This window comes from Stegodyphus dumicola, chromosome 5 (assembly GCF_044657685.1).
Source record: "Stegodyphus dumicola isolate Sdum_Otavi_A_Nest chromosome 5, ASM4465768v1".
Classification (NCBI taxonomy): Eukaryota; Metazoa; Arthropoda; class Arachnida; order Araneae; family Eresidae; genus Stegodyphus; species Stegodyphus dumicola.
Window position 1 is genome coordinate 5,840,379 of NC_140772.1, and position 20,204 is coordinate 5,860,582.

A 20,204-nucleotide genomic window follows, 5' to 3' on the forward strand; every position below is an offset into this window, starting at 1 on the left:
AAGAAACTATAAAAGAACTATACATAATCCATATAAACCAATAAGAAACAAAAAGTAACAAAAAGAACTAATTTACAATTTTTAAAATAAATATGTATTTAAAAATATAATTTCATATTTAGAAAATACTTATATTTATTGATAGATAGCAGTTTCTTTGAATGGTGAACCATTTCAGCAGTGCTTCCCCAATATCCTTTACGCTCGGCTTTTCTCACATTTTTTACTCATACAATTTTTTTCCCATGAGTATGAATGAGTATGAATCTCGGATGTTTTTTTCCCAGTAGATCGCAACAAAATTCTTGATGCTTTAATCTTAACGTGTTAAAACTTTTACCGTGGTCACAAGGTAAAACACAAAAATATAAAAATTCATGTGAAACTTATTCTTTGCATCTAGTGAAACTTAATGCAAAACAACTTATCACCGCTAATGCTTTAGTGGCTTAATAGAACCTTAAAGTATATTAACTGAGTTACAACCTCTGGAACTCTACATGAAGCTAACTTTCAAAACTTGCTAACTGTGCGTACATCAGGCCTTTCAGGTTTGTTCTGATCAGCAGGTCTCTCTATAGTCAAGCAGGAGCGGTATATGGAGTGACGTATATATGGTGGTCTTTTGAATGGGGTCATGCATTATAATTTGTTTCTATTTCTGACATAAATGATGGGATACTTGCGTTTTTAAGCAAGTGAAACATAAGCATTTCGAAATTCATTTTTTGTGATAAAGAGCTCTTAAACAATTTTCGATTTTGGGAATGTGAATTCTTTTATTAAACAGTTCTAAATTTGGCGACCTGTCAACATTTTGGCAATTTTAAGATGAGTTTCTATAGAAATTTTTTAATTCCGAAATCTGAGAACTTTTCGACGATTTTTTTTAAACATCATAACTTTGACAAATTTCATTAAAATAATGATAATATGTTGGAATTATATTTTTTTCTAAAAGTTATGAACTCTGTTCTGCAATTTGCATAAATTTAAACACCTACTTTACAACATCTAGCAGTTTGATGCTACTCTAAACTGGCATAAATCTTACCAAATCTATAAACATCCAGTGAAATTCATGATACAAAATACATACCAAGAGGATTGGATAAGAAAAACGTATATTTCAAGTAAAATATATTAATCTTTAGCTTGTAGAGACATTAGGTTAATTGGGAAAGCCGCAGAGATGAAAAATGAACGCCGGGAATCGAACCACGGACCTCTGGAATACCGGCCCAGCATGCAGAACCACTTCACCACGAACGCAGGAGAAATACCTTATATACTCCCCCTTTTAAAGGGCGAGGGGTTTTTAGGGGACCTAATCGCCAAATCCTTGGTGATGAGAATCATCATCCAACACCCCTTTAGTTCAGGCGCCACTGTAGTGACATTAGGTTAATTGGAAAAGCCGGAGAGAAGAAAAATGTGCAATCGCCTTTGCCAGCAATCCAACTATAGACCTCTGGAATACCGGCCCAGCTTGCAGGCCACGAAGGTACCAGGGTTCGTATGGTCCTTAAGAGTCCTTAAAACTCCTTAAATTTTTTGGAATCGATTTTTGGTCCTTAAGAGTGCTTAATTTTGGCCAAAATCAGTAGTAGAAGGCCCTTAATTTTAATCATCTGAATTTTCTGTATGTTTTTACGACTGCCATTTTGAGTGTGAATTAGCATTTTGGAGGAATATTTTTGGCGATTCACTGACGTAATTTGTATATTTCTAATATTTACTCGAGTTTCATGGGGTACTCGAGTTTCTAAGCGAGAAGTGAAACGTAAGCATTTGGAAATTCATTTTTCGTAATATAGAACTCTTAAACAATTTCCGCTTTTGGGAATGTGGATTCTTTTTTAAACGGTTCTAAATTTGGCGACTTGCCAACATTTTGGCCATTTTAAGATCAGTTTCTATAGAAAAATTTTAATTTCGAAATCAGAATTTTTCGAGGATTTTTTTTAAAACATCATAAGATTGATAAATTTCAATAAAATAATGGTAATATTTTAGAATTATATTTAAAAAAATAACATTAAAATAAAACATTTTTATTCTTTGCTGTTATATTATAAAGTTCCATTTTGGCAACTTATTATACAATATTTAGAATCTGAAAAATAAACAAGGTATGATGCTATATAAAGCACAATTTACAAAACAGCTCTTAGCAAAAGCAAAATTAACTATGTAAATAATTAAAAATACCTTTTTAATTTTTAATTTTATACCCATGTAATTGTCTCAGAATATGCATCAGTTTTCTCTATAAAATAAATTTTACACTTTTTCTCTCCCTTTTTTTTTTTTTTTTTTTTTTTTTTCCAAAATATTTCTGTCATTTTGCTGTTACAGATTTGGTTGAGATAATTTTTCTTTAGTATTTTTGACATTGCAGCTTGGAAAATTTAGAACGATTTGAAGGCAAGATTTATAGACCCACGATTCTAGAAGATTCGAGAAATATGTGACAAAATGAAAAATGTCTCCATGGTATCAGCGCGTAATGGTACTTTACAGAAAGTTTGAGATGAATTTCTTACTTTTTGTAGAACGTCTGGAAGAACAATGAAGACATAATATTTGAATGTTTTACTCCTGATACTAGAATTTTTTTTAACATGTTTATCTTCCCTTTATATTCTCTACTTTTTACTATATACAAGCATGGAAAATATCAAAAATTTTTCTAATCTTATCACTTGGGAAGAAAGGAAAGATTATAGAAAGGAGTTTTTTTATTAATAAAGAAATTGAAAACTTACAATTTAAAATATCCATCTAATATGTCTTAATGCATCATACACAGAGGTGGCACAAGGCATTCTGACATCTGATGAAATCTCTGTGGATCCTAAATTCGACTGCATAGTGCCTATCTAAATTCTGCTTGCAGTGCCTGTCTAAATTCTAAAAGTTTTGGCATTTCTAGATTTTGTTGTTTGGTGTGTCACTAAATTCTAAAAATTCTGCCACACCAACTCTGTAACCAGCCGTTACTATATATATATTTCATATTTCTTTTGAATTCCATATTACTAAAGAAATTAAATTAGTCACTTTTCTATACATTCTAAATGCATTTAGTGTTTTTTAGAAAAACGGAAATCCTTAATTAAATCCAAAAATTCTAAAATGAAAAGGAAACGTGCTGAAGAAAGAAACTGAATACTTAAAGAAAATTATTCTTCAAAGATATGTGCAGTTATTATTATGTAAATTACCCAACTGTTTATGATTTCAGCCTTTTCTATAATTTTCCATTTCTGTTTCTTATATGATAAGAGTTATTGAGCCAGATTAAATTTATTTATTAAAATAATTTCAAGTTTAATATAATTTCAAAAAATTTAAAAATAATTTCAAGTTAATGGCTGACATTTTATACCCAGTAAGTTCTTTCCCAACTGGATGTTAATTAAAAATCTTTTTATGTTAAATGTTAATTGAAAATCAGTTAATTAAAACAGTTAATTAAACAGGCAGTTAATTAAAAATCTTTTTATGTCAAAGATATGTGCAGTTATTATTATGTAAATTACCGAATTGTTTATGATTTCAGCCTTTACTATAATTTTCCATTTCTGTTTCCTCATATGATAGAGTTACTGAGTCAGATTAAATTAAAATTAAATTGTATAATCTTTGACCACTCGTCCACATTTTTAGTTTGAATTTGACTGTTCTTGTTTAATTACGCCACCATGAGATGTAATTGACTTTGTTAGCATCAGAACATGCCTTTATGTTTGTTCGAAGTTCTTTTTAAATAAAAGGCTTATTTAAACCTTTGTCTGATATTGTAGTTACTTTCAGACATAGTGATAATTTGCTTCATGTCTGTTGGGGGTTTTGGACTATTTAACTTTTATCAGATAAAGTAAACCCTCATAGGTACATTATGGAGAAGTTTACAAGTTTAGGAGATAAAAGTACGCAGAAGCTAGCGAGAGCACTGGTTTGTATATTGAGACAAATCTCTAATTATTGTTAGGAAAGATGCTTAAAGAGAAGGAACTCAATATAAACTAGCCAAAATGTTTGGTAAAGCTTCAAATTAAAATAAAATTAATAAATAATATTTTGTTGATAAATATTGTTTTATGTTTTGGATAAATATTTTGTCGAGTGTTGTTGTAAATGTTTTGTGGTTTTAAATGTGTAATTATTCTAATATCCTTTAAGAATAAGTTTCGTAAATTACATGTATTTTAAACTGTGAAATTTTATTAGATTTAGATTTTAATAGGATCCATAATGACTAAGGTTACCTATTCACGTAATTTGATAATTTCTAACTAACTGCTTACCCTTAAAAATTATCTATTACATATTAAAGCGAGTTATTGCCTTTCGTTAATACTCACTGTAGTCGCAAGATAAAACACAAAAATGTAGAAATTCAAGTAAAACATATTCTTTGCATCTAGTGAGATTTAAAATAATACAAAACAACTTATCACCTCTGGTGCTTTAAATGGCTTATTGGAACCTAAAAGTATATTAACTGGGTTACAACCCCTGGAACTCTACACAAAGCTATGACACTAACTGCATCAAACAGAGCCTGATTAACTTTCAACACTTACCAACCGTGCCTACACCAGGCCTTTCAGGTTTGTTCTAATCAGCAGGTCTCTCTCTAAACAAGCAGCGGCGGTGATAACATCAGTCCTTTGTTATGAATCATGCTGATTATGATCTGACTTCTCATTTTAACCTATGCCGTTTGACATAAAATCTACTTGCTATTTACTAAACCTCTGGACCAGCGATTCTCAACCTTTTGACTAACGTGTACCATCTAAACAAAAATTGAAAACCTTTAGTACCACCACCACAAAGTACTACTACTACCACCACCACTCTCGAACAAAGCTCATATCGCATAAATTTACGAGTGTTAGAGAAAAAAACTCAAATCAGGATGTTGGGGTTTTAATTTTTGAAATAAATAACTAAAAATACTTTGCTTCTTTGTGTACCATCTATTTTCTTCTTACGTACCACCAGTGGTACGCATACCACCGGTTGAGAACCTCTGCTCTAGACTGACCAAGTATGTGACAAAATGAGACAAAAAAAATTAACATAAAGCTAACTATTAGTAAAACGTAAATGTCACTTATCTTCTTTCAAATGTGTCCTACCTATTATAAGTGTAAAATATTTAATGCTACTTAATATACTGTATGTAGTTTATTTTATTCTCAAACTTATTAATAATTATGTTAATTAATTCATGTTTAGTAATAATTTATATTACTTAGGAATCTATTTTATTTTTAGGATAATATTACAAGAGTGAAATTCAGGCATAGAATAATATTTTTAATTGAATTTATTCTGTTCCCATTTGCTTATAGATCCTTAATTTTTTTCATTAATGGTCCTTAAAAGTACTTAATTTCCATGTGTGCGAACTCTGTGTACCATTCAATTTCAGTAATATGTTTTTGTATTGTGTTCATTACTTTTTCTTGTAATAAGTCTAAGAATGAATCAGTTTCATGCCAACGAGGTAAGTCAGAGTCATGCAGGAATAGTTAAACTATTACTGAATAATTCTAATATTCAGGCAAATATAATAAACAATTGTCGTTGGACCCCACTTTATTGGGCAAAACAGAATGGTCATTGCTAATAAATAATTCATAATTAAAATTTTACACAGTATGAAATACTAGACAATCGAACAAATTAAGACATTCAGATTTTGGGCCTCCAGGTGTCCATATTCAGATAGAGGACTACGTTACTCAAAAGTTGATGGTTCTAGGTACCGTTGTTTTTTCACAATGCGAGAAACATACAGATTCTTCATTAATTTCTTTTTAATTTAACAGGGTGATAATATTTGGTGGCAATAAGTCAGACTTATGATGAAAATATTAACACTGCCATTTAAGTGTGAATTAAGTGTAACGTACCGAACTGAATGCCTAAAGTAATTCAAATTAATGATATGGCGTCGTTTACGGCTCTATTTATGATTCTAACTATGATTATTATTAATTTACTTATCAAAAAATTCTCACTCATTAAGTGTTATTCGACTAGTTTTTATAATGAGAAATTAAGGCCAACAGCCTGTTTCACAACTGATACTCTAACTCATACTGAATTTTTTACCACTAATATTTATGTTATAAAATGAGACACATCACTTGATGGTGTAATTAATGTAGACTCGGGTGAATACTCGTAGTTCAATTTAGACTGGATTATATTGCAGGCAAACGGGCTAGCTGGGATTCGGCAAACTGACTAGTTGGGAAACCCATTTGAACAGCAAAATGGCTAAACAGTTAAAAGTAGCACATGTTTAGAATTCCCTGTATACAGTCTCCATGGCTGGGAATAAATGTATTTTATTTCATACTTTAAAAATACAGATACTTAAACCACGCATCTTTGTTATGTCTTCATTTTTAGTTCCCTGCAAATGAATCTTGACAGTTTTATTGTTGTCCTTGGTACTCCTTAGGCCTCAATTCAATCATAAATAATTAGAGAAGGTGAATGTGCAGCTCACTCGGCGAAGTTGTTGACGGAATGTCAGTTTGTGTTCGCTTCCCAGAAAAATAAAAATCACACACTGTTTAAACTATACAATTTAGATCTCTTATAAAATGTACAATAAAAGTTATAATGTAAGACAATTCTGCTTTTATATATTCAGCGTATAATAGCATCATTTTTTCTTACGTCTTGCATGCAAACAATTAGCGTATTTCTCGCGTAAGTCCCTTTTCTCCCTTGCGTATATTTCCTCTTTGATCTTAAGCGCCAGGTTCTGAAATTTTTAAAAATATTCGCGTGATTTTTCTCCTTTCTCAATGCGTTCAGAAAACGAACTCCCTTAAATTCTAAAATGAAATTGTTCATATAGTGATTGTTTTCATCTTACTAACAGACAAACTCTCGCAAAATACTTGCGAGGATACCGCCAAAACGTTCCTATCTAACTGTTGAATTTTATGTTAGTCTAATTCAATAACCGACAAGTCAGAGCGAAGGAAACACCAACTGACATTCAGTTTACCATTTCGCTGAGCCAGCTGCATAATTATTTTGAGGAATAACAACGGCGAGATCTATGTTACAGGGATGTAGACATGAAGATATCATATTAGTTAAACTAATGTTAATATTACTACTCATTCTTGTTGGAATAAAGATTACTTAAAAAAAGTAATATTGTGATAGTTACATGTAGGTCATTCAAAGAATACTTTTCTTTTCTGATGTTCTTGCTGTAACCACGTCCTTTGGAAATTAAGGTATTCGCATAATTTTTCCCTCTCGATTTACTTACGAAACATTTACTACAAAAAGGGGGGAAGTGCGTAAGGAAATACGGTGTTCCATTTAACGGCCGACATCTCTCAGTTTCATATCTTCTAGCCCACCAGCGGCCGAGCGGTAAAATCGCTGAACACTGGTAGTTCGATCCGAAGTTCGAACGGGCTGGCTGCATGAGCGTTTTCGAGGTTATTCCCATGTGTAACCTGTATAAGAGCCAGTTTCCCTTAGAAAGTCCTCCACGAAAGCATCAGTCCTCTTAGGCAGATAGCCGTCGAGGCTTTACCATAATCACACACACACACACACACACACACATCTTTTTCTAAACAAGGGTTTAATTTGCTACCAGAAAACGTTTTGACTGAATGAAAGCTGAAGTTAAACTCTGAAACTTTAAGCTTGGCTTAGAGCATTTGTCATTCCATTTCTCAATACCTCATCATTTTATTCAGACTCTTAGGAACAGATTGACCAAGTTCTACTGTATACAAATTTTTACTTTAGCTTTCTTCTAATTGCATGAAACATTACTCATATTGATTGCATAAATAGTATTAGTTTTATGTATGAGATATAATTTTGGGCCAAAGCGTATTTTGTTTGCCTATCACATTTCTATCATTATTGTGGTTTACTGCCCTCTAGAACATCAGTACAGTTTTAGTTCAGACTTTAAAGCCTGGGTTAGCAGAGAATGATATATTTCTTTGCAACAAAAATGGTCAACATCCATATATATATATATATAATTCTACAGAGAAACAACCTACCTATCTATAAAACTGTTGCCACAATTATATGCCTCTTATAATACAGTATTAATAAAATGTAGAATAATTTGGTTTGTTTGGTTACTGGTAAATATACAAGGACTGTCTGCATGAGGGAGGCCTTCGTGGAGGTCTTTCTAAGGAAAATTGCTCGTATACAAATTACACATGTGGAAAACTACAAAAACGAACATGCAGCCACCGAACTACCAGCGTTCGGCGATTTTGCAGCTCGGCCGCTGGTAGCCTCCCAAAAAAATTAAGTAGAATGAAAAGGTACTACTTGCGATAAATTTGAAATGAAAGAATAATGATCAAGAGCATTTGGGTTCACGGCATACCTTAGAATTTCCAATAGACAGTCTAGCGCGCTGAAGATAAAAATGTTTTATTCTTTATATTGTTGTCATTGCTCGCTTTGAAATCGTTGAGTTTGTTAATCAAAATTTGTTAAAAGTTTTAACAAAATAAGAAATATACGATAAAACAAATTCCAAATTCAGCTTCCAAGTGCCCATTGTTCGGTTTGAGAATTACGTTATTCAAAATTGGATGGCTGTGGGCACCGTCGTTGTTTCACAATGCGAGAAACACACATACGTTCAAGTAGATCATTTATTATTTAATTTCTTTAAATATAGTGCAGGGAGATGATATTTGGTGGTAACAATTCGAAAAGTGAACCAACATTTATAGTGAATCAACGCAAAATGCCAAAACGGTCCTTCTAGGTGGCAAGAATTTGAATAGTAATTCAGTCTTTTGCTATGATTCAACGGAAAATCCTGTTTTGAGACTGATAGCCCTTCTTAGCTAACGCCATTTGGGCTAATATTTCATAGTTTTTTAAAGAAAACTGTAAAATATAAGAGAAAAGACAATTTTAAAATCCTTTCTTTTACATTTTCAGAGAAATCGGCATGGGACAGAGCAGTTATAAGCAAATGAACCTTAAAATATCTTCTGAAGATTATTTCAGCCGCCAAGTATCTTCATCATTTTGTCTCTTCCACCACGATTCTCGAGATTCGTATCTAGTTAGCTATAGGGCATTTTCTCCCTCCTTCCTGCATGCCTTCGTGGTGTAGCACTATATGGTCCAGGTTCGAGTCCTGGCGAGGGCACTGATTATTTTTCATGTCTTCTGCTCCTAAATAACCTAATTTCTCTTCAGTGGCGCCCGAACGAAAAGGTGGAGGATGATGATTCTTCATTACCAGAATTTGGCGGTTGGGTCCGCTAATCACCAGTCACTCTTTAAAAGGGGATTTTATAAATTAACGATTTCAAAGCGAGAATTGGCAACGTTGTACAGAGAAAACCTTTTTATCTCCAGCGCGTATCAGATCCTGCGTATCAGAAATTCTAAAGATACACTCAATAAAAAATTATTTTGCGATATTGGTCTTTAAATGAATTTTATGGTTTAAGTGTGTAGAACACGATATTCAATAAATAAAAGTAACACACAAAATTTTAAAAAAAAAACGCCCCTTTGGAAGTAATTTAAAATCTGGAAACTTTCAGATATTCTTAATTTCTTTAAATATAACACAGGGCGATAATATATGGTGACAAGACATTAGACCAACTCTGAAAATATTGACACATTGTGTGGCTTACCGAATTGAATGCATAAATTAATGATATGGCATCTTTTATGGCACTGGTTACTGTTTAAAGCTATGATTATTATTAAGTTACTTAACAAAACATTCTCCTACATCAAGTGTATTGCGAAGTAATTCGACTGGTTTTGATATTGAGAAATTAAGGCCGATACCCTGTTTTACAACTGATAGTCTAAAACATGCTGAATTTTTTACTACTAATATTTATGTTATAAAAAGAGATATATCACTTGATGGCATAGTTGGTGTAATCGACTCCTTAATCAAGGGGAAGTTCGAATAAGCAAAAATTGTGCATACGTTTTATACATGTTTGTATCTGCGCATTATTTTCTTGCAAATAAACTATGAAAGTTTTGAAAGAAAAAAATGGTGTAAATCTTATTAGTATTTCTAGTGCGAAATGGGAGAATTGTAATGTTTCAGACCCATATCCTCCCCTCGGAAACCTTTCTTTACCACTACAACCTTCCCTCCCTCACAAACGATGCAACACATGTTTATCCCCCCATAGCTATAAATTTCCAGGGTAGTGAAAGACATTCTGCAGGGTTCCTTGGTAAAAATGATTTCACAACTCTCTCGCTTTTAATTGCTAGGCAACAACTGATAATTTATTTATAATTTTTTAACACTGTAATGGATTTTTGATTAACACACTTAAAGATTGATTTGATTAACACACTCAGCGCAACACTATTCCAAAGAAAGCATTTTCCCAGAGCGCCAGAATCTCCAGAGCACCTAGAGACATTTGTCATTCAAAAAAAAAAAAAAAAAAAAAAAAAAAAAAATATGTGAGATAATTATCTTTCGATCTGTGCTAACAAATTCGACTCTATGAAAGCAAAGTGTTGCAGCGGCCGGAATTAAATATTTTTATCTTCTACGTGCCAGCGTGTTGCCATTCAGTAAAGCTTAAGATACTTTCAAATTTGTTCAGGAAGGTTATCGAGTAATAAATGAAGCGGTTTAAAAGCAATTAACAGAGTTCTTAAGCACAGTTTTGTGTACTTTTTAATGTGATTGAATTAAATACATTTTAAAATCTTGACATGTCTAATCAGAAATATTCAATATTTGTATAAAATTACACTTACCGACTCATTAAAATCATCATATACTTTTTTTATGATTACTGTTTTAGGCTGCTGGTTACATGAGTGGTTAGTTTTTAAAGAAATGATCTAGCGAATATAATAATCTGCATTGTGCGAATGTAATATAGTGCTATCAGAAAACTTAGATATGCTGTTTTTATGTATTCTCTTCCTAGAGAAATTTTAATGGCAATTTGCAGTATTTGAAACTGGCTAAAATGACCTGCACCAGGTAAGCCTTTAGTTTTTACGTATAAATATAAACTCACGTATTTACCCATCAGTTTCCAATAAACCAAGTTCCAGATCCGGGCTTTCAGGTGCTAAGCTTCCGGTGGATGACTACGTTATTCAAAATTTGATGCCTTTAGATACCGTTGTTTTTTCTGAATGCCAGAAACACGTGGTGGAAACAGTTTAAAAAATGTAAAACACATGTAGTGATTTTGTTCGTGATTTTACGCGGATTTTAAGCCCTTTTTATTTCATTTACAGACACATACATGTTCTGAGAGCATTTGGGCAAATGTTCCTTTGTGTTGAGACATTTAAAAACAGCATATCTTTAAAATATTCGATAGACAGCCACCCAGTTGGAGATTTGTTTTTCGTACAGTGTTACCGCTGCTCGCTTTGGAAGCATTGAGTTTGTTAGTCCAAAATTCATTAAAGTTTTACAAAATATTAAATAGACTATAAAACAAATTCCAAATTCGGGCTACCACAGCAACTGTAATTGAATCATGAGAGGTAGTCAACTATTTGTTGCCAAGACACACTAGAAATTTGTTTGGTAACAAAAAATACTAAACAAATTGTTTCTGTTTTAAGCGATTTTACATTTTTTAGTGAATTTTTAGGCGTGTTTTTAATTTACGCAAACATAAGCATTTCAGAGCATTTGGGCTAACGTCCCTTTAGGCTAAAAGCATTCAAAAACAGCATATGTTCACAATTTCGGATAGAGAGTCTCCGCCCGCTTTTGAATCCTTGAGTCTGTCAATCAAAAATTCGTTAAAGCTTTACAAAATATGAAATTCACAATAAATCAAATTGCACAGCCGAGCTGGACGACGATATACGATATTCAAAATTTGATGACTTTAGCAATCGTTGTATTTTCACAATACGAGAAACGCAAGCTGGTCACATTATCCTTATACAGTAGTACCTCGGTATACTTCATTATTCAATTTGGGGTGCATACGGCCAACTAGCGGCTCAGCGGTGAAGTCGCTGAACACTGGTAGTTCGGTCTCAGGTTTTAATCCCGTGAACATGCTAACTGCATGGTCGTTTTCGGGGTTTTCACCTTGCGTAACGTGTAAACGAGCCATTTCCCTTTGGAAAGTCCTCCACGAAGGCATCCTTCCCCTGAGGCATATAGCCCTCCAGTTCTTTGCTGTAACCTAATAAACCAACCAAAAAAACTTTGTGTGTATACCAAAGGAATTTTTCCAAGAACAAATAAAGGCAAAATAATTAGACCGCTTGGCTTAATAATGAGACCAAATTATAATGACCGCTTGTAGAGTCATTAGGTGTGCAGGGCTCTAATATTGGATGTTTACAATTTGAAATGTGAAAGGACATTTATAGTGAATCAAAGTAAAATTCCAAAACAAAATTAATATTTCTTCTGGCAAATTACCCCTTTGGAATAATTTTGTTAGCGATTATAGACGCTTTTTACAAGAAATATAGTGGACTGTATTTTAAAAATTAGCTATTTTTTTATTTAATTTTATTTACCTTCATTTAGAAAATACTCACTGCACTTTTTTAACTCTATTCTCTTAAACCGTTAGATTGCAGAATCTAAAAAGAAAAAGTCATCTGCGATTATTTATTTTATTTTTATTCAATTTTATCAATCATCATGATTTTATGATTGTAACACGATGACAAGCTTTTCTTATAATTAGCAAACAGAAAAAAGACAAAAAATTCAGGAATCTTTTGTACAATTGGAGATTTATTTCTGAAATCTGTAGTTGCTTAAATCGATGCCTCATTCTCTGAATAAATGTTGATAAGTTTCACGTTTCGCTGTGTTGCTCAGATAATTGCTCGTTTTATAGCATCAGCTCGCCTCCGAACACGCTGTTATATTCATGCAGGTGGCTTTTCAATATTTTCTCTTCATGTTCTGAAATTAGAATAACATAAGCACTCTCGAATTTGTTGTTTATTTTCGAATCGTCCCTACAAGGTCATGGAGTATTTGTTCGTTTGTTTGATTATATGATTACGGCAAAGCCTCGAGTGCTGTCTGCCTAAGGGGAGGGAAGCCTTCTAGAGGACTTCCTAAGGGAAACCGATTCCTGTATACGTTACACATTGGGAACACCACGAAAACGCTCATGCCCGTTCTCGGGATTCGAACCTCGGACCGAACTACGAGCGTTCGGAGACTTTACCGCTCGGCTGCTGGCGAGTCATTGGGTACTCGATTACGGCATTAATGTTTGGTTCTGCGCATGCTCGGCGCCATTGCTGTCTCTGGTTCTGCGAGCTCTTCAATTTATCATTATTTTTTTGGTAATTACATAGTGTATCTGAAATTTTGCGTTATATTTTACATTAAAATGTGATCTGAAGTTGATTCAGAGATATAGTGTGCATTTAAAACATTTATTTGGAGAGCTACAAGCATATTCAGCGGGTTTAGCATAAGCGGGATGGATTGTTTATGTTTTGATTTGAAGTTATTAGGACTAAAAGATGTGATTGTTGGTTCACCTCGAAGCGATTCGGTATGTATTTGGTTTTGCTTCGTTATTTTGCACATTAAACTGATTTATATAAATTTCACAGTAATTTGTGAATAATTTTGTTTCGTCGCTTATGATAGTGAGAAATTGCACATAACTCAATGTTTTGAAGTGATATTGATGAATGCAAGTGTAAACTGTATTGACAAATCTTCCTTGAATAACTTTCTTTCTATTTATGTGCGTTATTTGGAGGTAAATATGATAATTGTTTATAATCTGATATGTACGATTGGGTACTGAAATTATGGTTAATCTTTGGATTATGGTAACTTGGCGATTTTTCGGCTAAAATGTGGCGACCAACCCTGCTACAGCAACCTGCTAGTTTTGTTTTGGTCGCCATTTTGTTTTCACGAAGTAAAGGCATTTTTTTTTTTTTTTTAACTCAACATTTTTTTCCAACAATCTGCTAGCCGAATTACGCTTATGCTAGAACTTTTATGGAACAAAACTGCTTAATCATGACGAAGATTAGGTGCGAAATTGGGGCAAAGTGCAGAATCGCCCACTGCTTGCCGCTTTTTTAAGAATTGCACATACACGTTATCATCCATGTGCACGTCGACCTATTTTCACTTAAAAAAACATCCCAGAATTGCACAAAAATGGCATTGCGCACACTCTTGACTTTATCCATGTACACTGCTAAAGCCCTAGCTAGTAACCTTTATCGCCTTACCAAAATGTCGCCAAACTACCTGTTACCATATTCCAAAAATTAGCTCCTTATTATATTGTTTTGAAATTAAGAAACAATTATACATCTAAAAAGTACTTCATTGTGAATAAGAATTTTATGAGTGGTTTCTGTGTATTAGGAATGTGTTGGAGTATTTTCACATCGTATGCACGGATTTATGTATTGAATATTACTTTTATATACTGAACTGAAATTGTGAGGCAGAGCTGAATTAGAATACTGTGTAATTGGCATACACTTTCTACGAGCATTTTCAGTGTATTTAGAGCAGAGTCTTTTGAACTATAGGTTGCAACCTGCAGTAGCAGTTTTAATATTGCTTTAACTTGTAATAATAATTTTACAGTTAACAAATATTTTTACACAATATATCTGAAGATGGTTAAAGATAAGACCATTCAAACAAAATCGAAAAACGAAAACGTTTTGACGGATTCTTTTTACAATATAAACTTTCATTTTACTTGCTTTGCACGTGACGCTGTCATTTCGTCTGTTACTTGTTTAAAATGTTCACATTGTTCTGCGTCTTAAAATTAGAAATAAAGTAAATGACCTAAAATTGCAATAGGATTTGCGTAATGCTTATAGGGTCCTGGGGTTGCGAAAAAATCTCAGTCGAGAAAAGGGGTTGCGACTAGGATATAACATGCAACTTTTATAAGATGTAATCCTCGCATGTAATGAGTTTGGGTAAAAAGGATGCATTATAAATATAAGATAAGCATATAGCTGCTGTTCGTATCTAAGGGATATATATCAGATGAATACGTAGGTTTGCAGTTCCTTTTATTTAATTTTATCCATCGTAATAGATTCATTGCAGTATTTGCCTACAGAAAACATTTTTTTTAAGTAATAGTTGAATTTTTAATTACTAAATGTCCAATTCCCAATTACGTTTTAGTCCAAAGGGGTTTTGTCTCTGAAGGACTATTGTTTTCGCTTTGTGATTTTTGCGTTGGTTCATTATCAATGTTCGTTTCACTTTTCAAACTGCTGCCACCAAATGTTACAGTTCTGCATTATATTTAAATGAATTTCCATTTCGTTTTATAATCTATTGCAAATTATGTAAAACTTTAACGAACTTTTTATTAACAAACCCGACGCTTTCAAAGTGAGCAGTGGTAACACTGTACGGAAAGAAAAAAAAAAAAAGAAATATGTCTCTAGTGTGAGAGACTATCTAACGGAAATTATCAAGATATGCTATTTTTAAACATTTATCTCCAGCTTGCGAGACTGTATCGGAAATTCTAACAATATGCTATTTTGCATTTTTAAAAATATTCATTGATATTGTTGTTGAATTGAATTTTATGTGGTTTAAGTGTGAACAAGTGTGTTTGCTTTATTAAATAAAGGTAACACACAAAACGTTTAAAAAACGCCCTTCTGGGCGTAATATAAAATCTTAAAGCTTTCAGATTTCATTTTTCTTTTTTCTAATGGAATAGAGGAACGATAATTATGGTGTTAATTTGTCACTACACAAAAATAGGTATTTCGAATCTTGCACACTTTCTTAGATACTTCTTTCTTCAGATACTTCTTTAAACTGAATGCATTTCCCAAAAAGTTTCGTTCAAGATGCTTTAAACTCCTCCTACGATTGGAAACAATTGACGTATAGTACAGCAGCCCTGCTGGCCAGAAGGAGATTTTCGTACAAACTCGTGTGGTAGTCATCGTGTGAACGTGATAAGTTCCAAATAATTTTCGCTTAAAAATGTGAACAATACACATGCAAGAAAGTAGGAATTTCCGGAAGACGTCGATTTCGATGCAGGATGCTATGTGATTTGGTTTGGTTTATGCGATTAAGCATAGAGGTCTATATCTGCCTAACTGGAAGGATGCCTTCGTGGAAGACTTTCTAAGGGAAATTGACTCATATAGACTATGCCATGAGACAGCCCGTTCGCGGCATTCGAACCTCGGATGAACTACCAGTGTTCAGCGACTTTACGGCTCAGCCGCTGGCGGGCCGCAGCATGCTAGTTGAAAAGTGTAGATGCGTTAGTGAAATTATTAAGGTTTACTTTTCCCAGTGCCAATAAAGGCATAAATAGATGCAAATCCAAAGATCTGAAGGTACAGACGTTTGCATACAAACATTTGTATTTTTATTTATGCTTCGATTTTAATAGTTAACAGAAACAGGCTAGATTGTAATTTTTTTTTTCAAGTTATGTCCCACTTCCAAAATTTTCATAACTCATTTATTTTTCAGCTTTCCAAATATTAAATGGACAATAAATCAAATTGTAAATTCGGGTTTTCAATTGCTCATATTCGGGTATGGAGGACTATTTTTTTTTTAGCATTTGCTAGCTTTAGGTACTGTTGGTTTTTCATAATGAGAGAAAAACATGATGACAGCCGTTTTAAAAGTGACAAAACGGTTTTAGTGATTTTTTTTGCGTAATTTTACATGATCATTTTCGTAATTTGTTAGTTGTATTTAGGCATGTCTTTCATTTACACTCTCATACATAACATCGGGAGCACTTGCGGTAATGTCCGTTTGGGTTGAAACAGCATATCTTGATAATTTCCGATAGATAGTCTCTCACACATTTATTATATTATATATTATATATTTATATATATATTACACATTTATTATATTATATATTATTATATTATACATTTTTTTTTTTTTTTTTTCGTACAGTGTTACCACTGTTCACTTAGGAATCGTTGAGTTTTTTAATCAAAAATTCGTTAAAGCTTTACAAAATATGACATAGACAAAAAAATCCTGATCCGGGCTTTCAGATGTTCATAATCGGGTAGAGGACAATGTTATTCAAAATATGATTTCTTTAGCAACATACTGGAACCTGGACTCTCTCCAATAAGCGCCGAGTCTGCTACAGTTACACAACAAAGGCATACAGGAACGAGGAAGAAAATAACTTATATAATCCCCTTTTAAAGAGTGACTGGTGGTAAGGGGACTCAATCGCCAAATTCTGTTGGTGAAGAATCATCATCCTCCACATTTTAGTTCGGGCCCCACTGTAGAGACGTTAGGTTATTTAGAACCAGAAGACATGAAAAATAAGCAGTAAGTACCCTCGCCAGTACTCGAACTTGGACCTCTCGAATGCCACGCATGCTAGCGTTACACCACGAAGGCATGCAGGAAGGACGAAGAAAATACCCTATAGCTAACTAGATAAAAATCTCGAGAATCGTGGTGGAAGAGACAAAATGATGAAGATACTTCGCGGCTGAAATAATCTTCAGAAGATATTTTAAGGTTCATTTGCTTATAACTGCTCTGTTCCATGCCGATTTCTCTGAAAATATAAAAGAAAGGATTTTAAAATGGTCTTTTTCTCTTATATTTTACACTTTTCTTTAAAAAACTATGTAATATTAGCCCAAAAGGCGTTAGCTAAGAAGGGCTATTAGTCTCAAAACAGAATTTTGCGTTGCCAGAACACAGTGCCAGAAACATACATACATTCATGCAGATTCTTCATTATTTAATTTTTCTAAATATAATGCAGGGCGCTAATATTTGGTGGCAACAATTTGAAAAGAGATTCGGACTTTTATAGTGAACCAACACTTCTGGGCTCTAACAGCCTTTGAGCTGAAAAGGGGAAGAAAAATTCTTTATGTACCATTATTGACAGCAAATGGTGTCAAAAATGTATTTACTCTTCTTTATTATTAAAATTATTTTATTTTTGAGTTTTACGATGTTGCTTAAAATGCATTATAGAATCTTAACCTTTGTTTTCTGTAGAAAGGTACAGGGAGTTCCAAAATTCGCTTTCATCAAATTCACAAAAATTTTGAAATTACAAAATGGATATAAATGGCAAATCATTTCATTTAATGACCCCCTATAACTGTTTTATTTGGTATCGATTTACCGAAGAATTTTTATGATTGAGCATTATTTCGCAACGCATAGATTTGATTGCGAGTCCATTTTGTCCGAACTCGGAGGAGACTGGCGGCTACTTCGTTTCTTATAGTGAACGCTTGCTTTAGTTTCTCGAAATTAAGTTACCAATCGGAAACTTATTGTCTTGTTAAATTCACCAACATTTGGGGAGGTAATCTTTAAAAGCTTCAACAGTTTTTCTGTAGGAATGCGTTGCGAAGTAAAGCTCAATCATAAAAATTTGTCTTGCAGCAAATCAATGGATTTTTAAAGGTTCTAAGGTATTTCTTCCACCTTCTTAGCATGCCTTCGTGGTATGTTCACACTTCGTCAGCGCGTTCGGCGAGTATTCGAGGAGTCCGAGGTTCGATTCCCAGCGAAGGCATTGCACATTGTTCACGACTTCTGCTTCGAAACAACCTGATATCTCTACAGGGTAATGACGTACAACTGAAGTTTCATGTGATTTGTTACTTTTAAGAATACAGAAGTTTCATCTATTAAAACGTTTTGCCTTTAATAGCCATTTCGGAGTTAAGAAAATTTTTGAAAATTACTAGCAGCTTCTCTGCCAGCCTTCGTCTGGCTTTTAATTGTACCGGAAAAATGCCTGAAGGGAAACACCAAACGTTAAATTTAAAAACTGCGTAGAATTTTACTCTGCAGAACAACTTCATAAAAAAAAGAGTGATTACGTATAACAAAATTACAGTGAGTTAAGCTATATCCCTTAATACAAATATTAATTATCCTAATAAAAAAATTAACCAACTTTCCGTTGAAGGAAAAAAAAAAAAACATGCAAAACATTTCAATATCTTACAAACAGTGAAATAAGCAAAAAATAACGTGAAACCAACTCAAGAAAGATAAAATTCCGCGCAGAATTTTACTCTACAGAACAACTTTATCAAAAAAATCAATAAAAATGTATTATATATATAAATAACAATGAAATATGCCAATCTCTTAAAAACAGTGACATAAAAAATACGATGAAAAATTGTTGCCAAATCCATATTTCTAAAAGAATGAAACTATTCAAAATGATGCGATTTCATCAAAAATCTATCAACAACAATAAGACGGGAAAATTGTTGCCAAAATTACATTTTTAAAGATATGAGATGTGAGAAATGTACTCAGAAGCTTCATTTAAAAATTTTTTTTAAATACAAAATATTATCATTTTTCCAAAATTCTTTTGTAAAAGCAGTCGCAAGAATGAAAGTTTAACGTGTCCAAAAATCAAAGAAAAATAAACTATACATTTTTAAACATAAACTTTTTCAAAACTATAAGACCTCTTTGTAAGGAAAATTTTCTGACATTTTAAACAAACAGCTTTTGGCCAAGCAACATCCAGGATATTCGAATCCCGCGAACGGACTGGCAGCATGGGCGTTTTCGTGGTTTTCCCCATGCGTAACGTGTTAATACGAGCCAGTTTCCTTAGAAAGTCCTCCACGAAGACGTCACTCCCTTCCGTGTAGTGTCTTAGGGCGCAACACGTACATAATAATAACAACAACATCCAGGTTACTGCTTGGGAGAACAATTCAAAACCTGGTAGTCACAAAGATGAATCATTCACTCTGATGTTTACAAGAACTGCTCCGAAAGCGAAAATTTACTTGACTTAGTTTAAAACTGCCAAAGTTGTGCTTGAAAAAAACTGATATTGCCTTTAAAGCAACAGACTTCAGCAAAACTTTTAAACTCATCAAGCATTTACACCAAGTAATTATCACACCTACGTTATGTTTTATTTTGAACTTTTATATATATTTTTGTGTTTTTTATTTTTTTAATATTATATACCTTTTATATATTTTTTAAAATATATATATGTTAATTTCAAGCTCAAAGCTGTATCATCTGCTTCGTATGTCCTGTTTAAAACCTCGTACATTCTTAGTACATTAAATCTTTCCCAGGACTGGCCATTCCATTTCAAGTGACATCGCATATGACCTCACTTGTCACTTCATATGTCATCTCATTT

General features: G+C 33.1%; 1 long non-coding RNA gene across 1 annotated transcript in view; it reads left to right on the plus strand.

Annotated features, from left to right (window-relative positions):
* The first annotated feature begins 13,279 nt into the window (after positions 1–13,279).
* Positions 13,280–20,204, plus strand: part of LOC146997024 (uncharacterized) — a 53,510-nt gene continuing 46,585 nt past the window's right edge. The window contains exon 1 of the long non-coding RNA XR_015040984.1: positions 13,280–13,568. This is a non-coding gene — a long non-coding RNA (uncharacterized LOC146997024). The remainder of the gene's footprint in view (positions 13,569–20,204) is intronic.